The sequence below is a fragment of the Plectropomus leopardus genome, chromosome 14 (genome assembly GCF_026936395.1).
Source record: "Plectropomus leopardus strain MGB_pleo_1.0 chromosome 14, ASM2693639v1, whole genome shotgun sequence".
NCBI lineage: Eukaryota > Metazoa > Chordata > Actinopteri > Perciformes > Serranidae > Plectropomus > Plectropomus leopardus.
The window spans coordinates 16,317,621-16,326,388 of record NC_142189.1 but is presented as its reverse complement, the minus strand read 5'-3'; the positions used below and the strand labels follow the sequence as shown (position 1 = coordinate 16,326,388).

At 39.5% G+C, this 8,768-nt stretch overlaps 1 protein-coding gene across 1 annotated transcript in view; it reads right to left on the bottom strand.

Moving 5' to 3' along the window:
• Positions 1–3,694: 3,694 nt before the first annotated feature.
• The window catches only part of dcdc2c (doublecortin domain containing 2C), a 40,151-nt gene continuing 35,077 nt past the window's right edge, over positions 3,695–8,768 (bottom strand). Inside the window, exon 12 of the mRNA XM_088087429.1 lies at positions 3,695–3,923. The gene's annotated coding sequence lies outside the window, so the exon portion shown is untranslated. The remainder of the gene's footprint in view (positions 3,924–8,768) is intronic.

Here is an 8,768-nt window from a genome sequence, read left to right as displayed (position 1 = left end):
ACTCAATGTTCCCATGAATATTTAAAGTTGACAATTAAACCCCAGCTGACCTGCAGGATGGAGCCGGACCAGCGCTGTCAAAGTGAGGCAGCATAAATGCGCCCACGCAATCATACTCATCAAAAACCCGAAAATGCAACCCCCCCATCCATCTACCTTACATGTGCACACAAAGTAGGTATGCGTGCTCTGTCACAATGTCACACGGTCACAGTGACATGGCCCGTGTGTGACAGGCACATCACATATGTGTCATGTTTATGGGGGCATCAACAGACGTGGTTTGTGTTTTGTGTATGTAAATGTTTGGGCAGGGTCAAAGTTAATGCATGTCAGACTCCTGATTCACCTTGGTTTCCTGATGCAGAGCAGAATGTGTATGGGGGTAGTAACACTAAAACAGAATACTGAACACTGTAACAGCATATTGCACAAAAACAGCACCACACTGTGTGTTGCCGCTAAATGGGTGTGCAGTAACAACTTAGCCAACACATTTGCAAAGTATTACACATATGAATGTAAAGGTATCAAAATAAAGCAACAATAATCAATATGTTTAAATTAACAATAGAAAGAGCCATTCAGACTGACAAACCCACAGGGAAGTATACAGAGACTCTGCAGTTTATCAATGTGGGGTATTTCAAGTGGAAAAAAACAACTTGTCTTCTTGCGTTTCGAAGTTGTATAGTTGGTGCCACTGTCGAAAAAAGACAATCGAATCATTTTTCGTATCTCTCTGAGCCAAGCAACCAATAACAACAAGGATACACTACATGTTGTTTTGCATGGTTACTTGAGTTCTGCCATCTGCCATTGGTGCTGCTGGAGATTCTTACAACAGCCTGTTTTATGCAGAGATCCCGCAATACTACTGCAGCAAAGACCGTTTTTATGCCACCTTCACTTTTTTATACAGAACCAAACAACGCTGGCATAATGCCGATCCATTGTGTGATTTTAGATAGCATGTTGGTGTTTCAGAAGCAAAAGAGGGGTGATGGGCGTGACATGTGCTCGGATTGTAAGGAGCTTCTCGACCTCATTGTTTCCAAATTCGTGGACATTTTCAAATGCCGTTCTCTGTTTGAATTAGGTGCTAGATGCTGCTAGATGCTTTTTAAATCTCCCAGCTGTGGGTTGCACACGAAAAATGTCATCAAATAATCACACAATTACTTCTTAATGATAAGTTAAAGCAAAAATATTCCAAACTGGCCTCTGGCATCAGTAAATTTTGCTATTTAGTTGAATTTAAGCCGTGAAGCTGGGTAACCAAAAACATCTAATGCAAACATCAATTTGATGTAGATTATTGACAACAAATTATGCTGATATTTTGTTGGTTTTAAGTTGTCTTGTTAAGTAACCAAAATCCAACACCTTCCAAAGATTTCATGCCAACATCATCTTGACTCAGAATAACGATATTTAGTCACACAGTATGGAAACAAAAGCCCAACATCTGCAAAACGTCATAATGTTAACGTCAACACAACGTGAAATTTTAACGTTCTCAGACATTTAAATATTGTCAACCTGATTGTCATTCCCAAACTTAACATCTGTCCAGTGTCATCTTGACATATCATATTCATATTGACGGTGCTCGCTTTGTTGTCTATTTCATATACGTGCCTTTTTCAGGTCATTATTTTGGTTTTCCATCCCACAAATTTACTGTATATTTACTGTTTTGGTTCACTCACTCAGTTTCAGTCACAGCAGGCAGCTGTTTTTGTTTTCAGCAAAACTACTCAAATACCCCAATGTGCACAACAGCACCAAACAGCAGACAGACAAAGCAACTAGCTGGTTGCTAAAGAGCCATTTATTTCGCTTAGGTTGAGACCATATCAGAGCAAAAAGGTGATACTATGAGTATAAGTGTTTATAGCTTATTTCTGCTGCCCCTAAGTGGCCAATAGTCAGTTAATGAAGGGTTATGAATTAAGCACCTAATTGCTGAATCCCTGGCATGATAATCATCAGGTGAAGATACTGACTCTCTCATAACTGAAAGAAAATAAGTGTTTGCAAAACACCTAATTATTAACCACGAGGGCAATGCAGTGAAAAATTAGACTGACACATCCCAGCACAAATAATGCATGGAGTTCAACCAGTGTATGTGATGTGATCTCACACTAACAGCATGCCATATCCCCTGACAGATATCCATATATACAGCCTAAATGTAATAACCATCACATTATGCTCGACTGATCAGGCTGATTTAAGATATCTCTTTGCAAAGTGCCCATGCTGTCACCTTATTTTCATCTCCAACCTTGTAGTAGTGCATTTGTCCCCTGAATATGGGTTATACAGTAGTCTGGGTTTTTAATGATGTAAATAATGCAGTAATTCCACTGAAATTAAGCAGTCTTAGACAGATGTCCGTTTCTTTTCTTCCATATCTAGTTTGAGCCACAGCGTCTATAGGTCAGATTACTTTTTCAAATGGTATAAAATATAAATGAACCAAAGCTTTTTCTACTCCTTAATCACTTACTTATATTTTTATCACAGTGGCCTTGAGGATGGAGGGGAATGACTTCCCACTCTAATCACATTGTCGTACCCTCAGGTTAGACCTTCCATTTTGCAGAACCAGAAGAAAATGGCATTGAGAGAGCGCCTTGATATACCTTAAGTGTTAAGTAGAAAGTATTCCATTTATTCACGCGTCAGCTGTGCATTATGTCTAATGTAAATCCATCAATCAAAAGAAAACATTTAAGACAAGCCAGAAGAGAAACTTGCTCAAACGCCTTCTACTCTGTCAACAAGAGTCTTTCTCAACTTTCACGGATTGACTGATTCTACCCAGGCGTGAACTCCATTACCGTAAAGCATCCCGAGCATCCATGATGCAGCAATTTAGTACAAAAACATTTTCTTTAAATTGTCTCACACTCTGACATACCCATTCTTGATTCTTTTCAGGCCCGAACCCGAGTTTCCATTTATGAAAAATGTCTGGTTATGGATCTATCATTACGGCAATCACTGTTGTATCATTTCTCCTCAAACACATATCTCATCTGAAGGCCTGCAGACTGTCCCTGGGCAAGTATTTCCAGATACACTATTATTTTGCACAAATGGTGATCTCCACAGGCAATCTGCATCTAGCTGTGGTTTGCGTTTGCCGTGGGAATAGAAATCAGACACCTGTCGGTGTGGTGGGAGTTTTTTTTTTTTTTTTTTTTCTACAACAGCTACCAAGCAGTCAGGCATGTCAAAGCAACATAGTGAAAATGTCTTCTCATGGAGGAAGAAAAAGTTAGGTTGTAAAACAGAAAGGTACTATGGTTATCAGGCATTGGGGACTAATATAACACTCCTCCTTGTTGCCTCCATCATCACTGACATCTGGAACAGTAATCATACCCTAAAAGGAAAAGGAATCACCAAACCAAGATGACAGCTTTTTAGAATTGATCATTTTCTCTAAATACCTCTCTGTCAGTTTTCTTTCAGGTAAAGATGTGGAACAGTGAAAACAGAATATGCATCTCTCAAAAATAATAAAAACAGACCTTTCTGATGACCCTATAAGGTCCTGACCATACAGTACATACACATTATTGTATTTTTTTCAATTTTATTGTTCTTGTGTCTATTTTTACATGTTTTTGTGCAAAAGACACAAATAAAATCACAGACTGTGGCAGCTGATACATCTATTGACCTATTTCTTCCTCTTTTTCCCTTTTTAAAGTCTGTTAAAGGCAGCGGTGTGACAGCAAGGTCTGAGTTACCAGCAGTTTGGATAGGTCTGTTGTCTAAATATCTCCCTGGAGGATTGTTTCAAATGTGTGATTCTAAGTCCCGGGGGAAATAACAGCAGTTGTGAATGCCATATTGACGATGTTCTTTTCACCCTGGTGTTTCCACTGTGAGATCTGGATCCACTGTAAAGCACAATGAAAAAAAATGATGTCGTAGGGTCACAGAATTGAATCCATGGAAACTGCACACATGGATCATGCAAAGACCATGTGAAGAAAAATCTGTTTTTGTGGCTTTAACAACATGAATGCTCCAAAACACAAGTCACAGTGAAATAAAATACATTTTATGAGTTCCAATCCCGTGTCCCTGTGTTCAAGTATTCATTTGTTTCTTTTTACATACTAAATATTTTTTTATGAGCTTTTTATATCAAAACCCCTCCCTTTTCTCTTCCTGTAAAATGGAAAATGTTTTTGATGACTCATCTTGACTGCTCATTTGTTGTTGGCAAAGCAGCATCATTGTTGTTTAACATTTCCAAAGAACGTAGTTGAGGTCTAATTTATTCATATAACCCTTATCCTCTTTTTCCTGATCTAACTCTGGTGTTGGGGGGTAAAGCTGGAGGTGAACAGTCCTACAGCTCCATATGTCTTCAAAACTCTATACTATGCTATATTTGCTTACTTTTTCATTATCTAATCAAGTTTCAAAGATTTAAATCTTTCTCATTTTTAAATCCTGCCCCTGTATGAGGTCCATGAAGATAGAGGTACTGTAACTGTTGTTTCACTGTGACTTTGATGTCACAACTATCAACTAAGTATAAAAATACCATTAAAACTGAGGGTTGCAGTCAGTGGTGGAGAGTAAGTACATTTGCTCAAGTACTGCACTTAAGTATGATTTTGTCGTACTTTACTTGAGTATTTCTATTTTATGCTACAATATACGTCAACTTCACTACAGTTCTACACTGTAACAGGCATAAACCTCTTGTCCATGAGTTGATGCACACTTCCTTCTGGGTGGTGATACAGTTGGTGGGTATAGTTTGGTAAACATTAATGTCATACTCCTCACCTGAGATGCAACCTTAGCCAACTCAGTGGAGCTAGGTGAGCTAGGGATGGATGCACGTTTCCTACTGCATGTTGGTAAGGTTAGTGGGTTTAGTTTGGTAGAAAGAAAGTAGTTCCTTTATGAAACTGCTTGCAACAAGGTCTGTGGATTTTCTTGAGTAGCTGGGTCATGATCTCTAAAAAAGAGACATGTTAGTGTTGTCAAATGTATTTTTTGGTGCTTTGAACACCACAAGCCGAGTGCCATCTAGTTCCATTTATTTTTGAGAGGGCAGATATCTCTACGGCTGATATCTTGGACACTCGGTGACTCACACCAAAACAACTGACATTGATAAACAGCACTGAGGGTAAGAGGAAAAATCTGTATTTTAGATTTGGAGGTAAACTGTCCCTTTAAGTGAAGGATCTAAGTACTTTTTCACCCCTGGCTGCAGAAGAAAATCTCAGTCTACAGGTTAGAACTCCATTTATTCTACAGCATTTACACTGCCCACATTACATATGTAATACTATTAATTCTTGTTGAGTGTCTTATGCAAATTCAATCCGCTCTTATCTCTACGACTTCATTAATCTGCAGTTGCATCCATCCTGGCCTACTTCTTGATCAGGCTGTGGCTCAATACTCTTCATTAACTAAATCTTTTTCCAGGGAATATTCAATCGTAACGCAAGTCAGGTCAAGAAGGACCACACAGGCGCAGATTCTGATTCTAATCATGTAGTGGAGGACAACATACAACCGTACTTGTTTAATTGGCTCATATACCCATGTTGAGCAGGTGCTGATAACATCCCACATGTGCTGATTTTCATAAGTGCATGGCTCCTCCACCAATTGCCCTCCCCCTGCCCAGGAGGAGTGAAGAAGGCAAGTAAATGGATAGTCTGCTTGAGATATCCTCTGAGTAATTTCACCCTGTACGTTTGAGGCTTTTTAGTTGCTTCATTTGGAGGACCCTTCCCCCCTCCCCCTTCCCCACTCCACACATACACTATTATATAAAAAACATTATTAATATTCACCAGAAATTACTAAGGAGAGTGGGAGAGGGCTGCCATATCCAGATGGATGCCCCTTAAATCTGTCTTCAATTAGTCTCCACTAACTTACAACTTCCAGTTGAATTCTGATTAGCTGATCTGGCAATTTGCTCAGCCTGGCTAGAGAGCACTTGGTCCCCCTCCTGAGTGCAACCTAGCTGCTTTTGAGTATTGTGAACCTTTGATCAGTGCCCCCTTATTACGTATAAAAGCCAATACCATTAAAGTCTGCATTGCCTCATCTCCTTGTCCATCGTACTCCCACCTCTTCTCAGAGATCATAAGCTCATGTAATGAAAAAAAAAATCCAGTGATCTGTAAAAGTAAAGCAAATGATAATACGCTTTAGTTAGTATATCTCACATCTCACCATTATGAACCTGTGGCCTGTGCTCTGTCTCTGTAGCTAGCTACTTCCCTCTTGTGGCCAACCGGGACACAGAGATGCTCACTGAGGTCAACATGTCCACCTTCCTCTTTCTTGTATGTTTTAACCCCTTGAAATATATTCAAATAGGCTTGATTTCTGGGAAATCATGAGAAGAAGGTTAAGAACAACTTGAGGGGTACTGACCCAAAAATGAGCAAGAAATTAGTAAAAAGTACAAAAAAATTACCTGAAAATTAGCACCAAAAAAAGAGAGAAATGACCAGAAAAAGTGCTTTAAATAATAATAATGATCTGAAATAATTTTAAAAGTAATTATGATCATTTGAATTTTTAATTGTAATTCTTTTAGTTTTGGAAAAGTACAAACAAAACCCTGAAAATTAGAAACAAAAGAATCAAACCGCCACAAAAACAACAACACAAAAAACCCAAGGAAATTATCTGAAAATGTGCAGCATAGGCACCCAAAAAAAACCCCTGAAAATTACTAAAAAAAAGCCCATAATAATCATTATAATTCTCTAAAATAATTAAAAACATTATAATTATGAGAATCATAAACATTGTTAAGTTTTAGAAATGTTCCTCTAGCTTTTTAAACATAATGTTCTTGACTGAGTAATTTCTTGCAAATTGTGGGACGTCTTGCTAATTTCCTCATTGTCTTCCCCCTCCATGTTTCCCTATGAAATCAAACTAACCTACTCAGATATCAAAGGTTTAAATACTTGTGAAAGAAATCTGAACACAGCACAAGAAAAGCAACGTCAATCCAGGTTTCAAAGGGTTAAAGCCAGAAGGAGATTAGAAATGTGTATAACACAACAACTACCGACATTCATCTTCAATGCCGGCTTCATGCTCCTTCCCCCCAACACTTTCCCCCCTGTCTGTGCAGAAAGTGGATCACCAGGGGAGCTAAACCCTGCCCATTAACATATAGAGTCTTTATTTAAATCTCATTCACTTCTCCATCCATTTAGAAGAGTAATGCCAGCAGGTTACAAGCGATGGCATTGCATGAGGCCCTGATTGAGCTTCAATTTGATCATTTTATCTGATTGTGAGGTAAACAGTATCATGATGGATACGATCTCATTACAACAGGAAAGTGAGAGTTTAATTTCCTGTACATGTTCCATCTTTATTAATGTCAGAGGCAGCAGGTCGTCAATTGCATTACAGGCTTTGATTCTCTGGCTAGGCATCCTGCTTGACACAAACGAGGCCAGCGAGCCAACGATTGCATTTGGCACAAACCTCCAGCCAGCTTCTGTTTGGCGATAATGCTGAATGTCATGGTGTAAAAATTCTTTACAACTCTGACTGTAAAAATAGACAGCGAAACATTAAGTGTTACGCCGTTTTAATGAATCTACATTACTGTTGTCTACTCTTGATGTCTAGAGACGGTTGCCAGAGTGGCAAGCCAGTGGAAAAACAGCACTTGTTGTCTGTCAAGAAAGAAAGTACAGAAGAAGACAGTGACTATCACACCCTGACACCACCCATGCAGTGATAGAAAGAGTGGGAAAAAACTTCAATAATAAACCTGTCAACACTCCAATCTGAATACCCAGGAGCCACAACTGTCTCAACTCTCCTCCCCTGGCGATAGTCATCATCGTGGACACTCTCTTGAGAGACAGCATCTCATCTATCAGTCACACACACACACACACACACACATACACACACACACAAACAAACACACACACACACACACACACACACACACAGCCCCCTCATCACATCATCTCTATTTGTCCCATTATATCCTTAACACACTCTAAAATACCTCTGCTGCTCCAGGAAGAGAACTGTGGAGGGTTGAGAGCTGTGTTGAGGTGTGTGTATGTGTGTTTGTGCATAAGTGTGTGCCGTTAGTGGTTCATTACCAGCGCCGGCTATTGCCTGTGCCTGTAGCTAAGACTTTGAGACAGCCTTGTTTGTTTGTTTCCCCTGCTGTAATCCTCAGGTGAGATTTGACGTGCCGCGCGCAGCCTTAGCCGTGTTACCCACAGGCCTCTGGGAGCTGGAGCACCGTGGCACGTACCAGGAAAAGAGGGAGAGAGAGAGGCACGGGAGACTTACACCCACTGCACCTGATCATTACCATGCTAAATTTATATTGATTGCTGTAGCTTAAGAGCTAAATGTGAGCTATTCCCTCGACGCGGTCCCTGTGTAAGATCTGTGGTGGTGGTAATCCAGAGAAACCACAACATGTGCACTGTGTTTGGCCAAAGACATCGCAGCACACATTACACAGGGCGATATGGCTGAAAATGTTATCACGATAAAAAATTAGCATATCAGTTGATATCCATAATTGATGTGCTAAAATGGTCAAATCATTATTTTTTTTCAAATTTAAAGGGTCATTTTTGCTTCTGAGTGAAAGTTGAAGAAACTAGAGAGTTAATTGTGGTTTTCACTATTATTTGTTGTCATAATATTCCAATAATTTGCCAAACGGCCAAACATTTCACAAATCAGAGGTG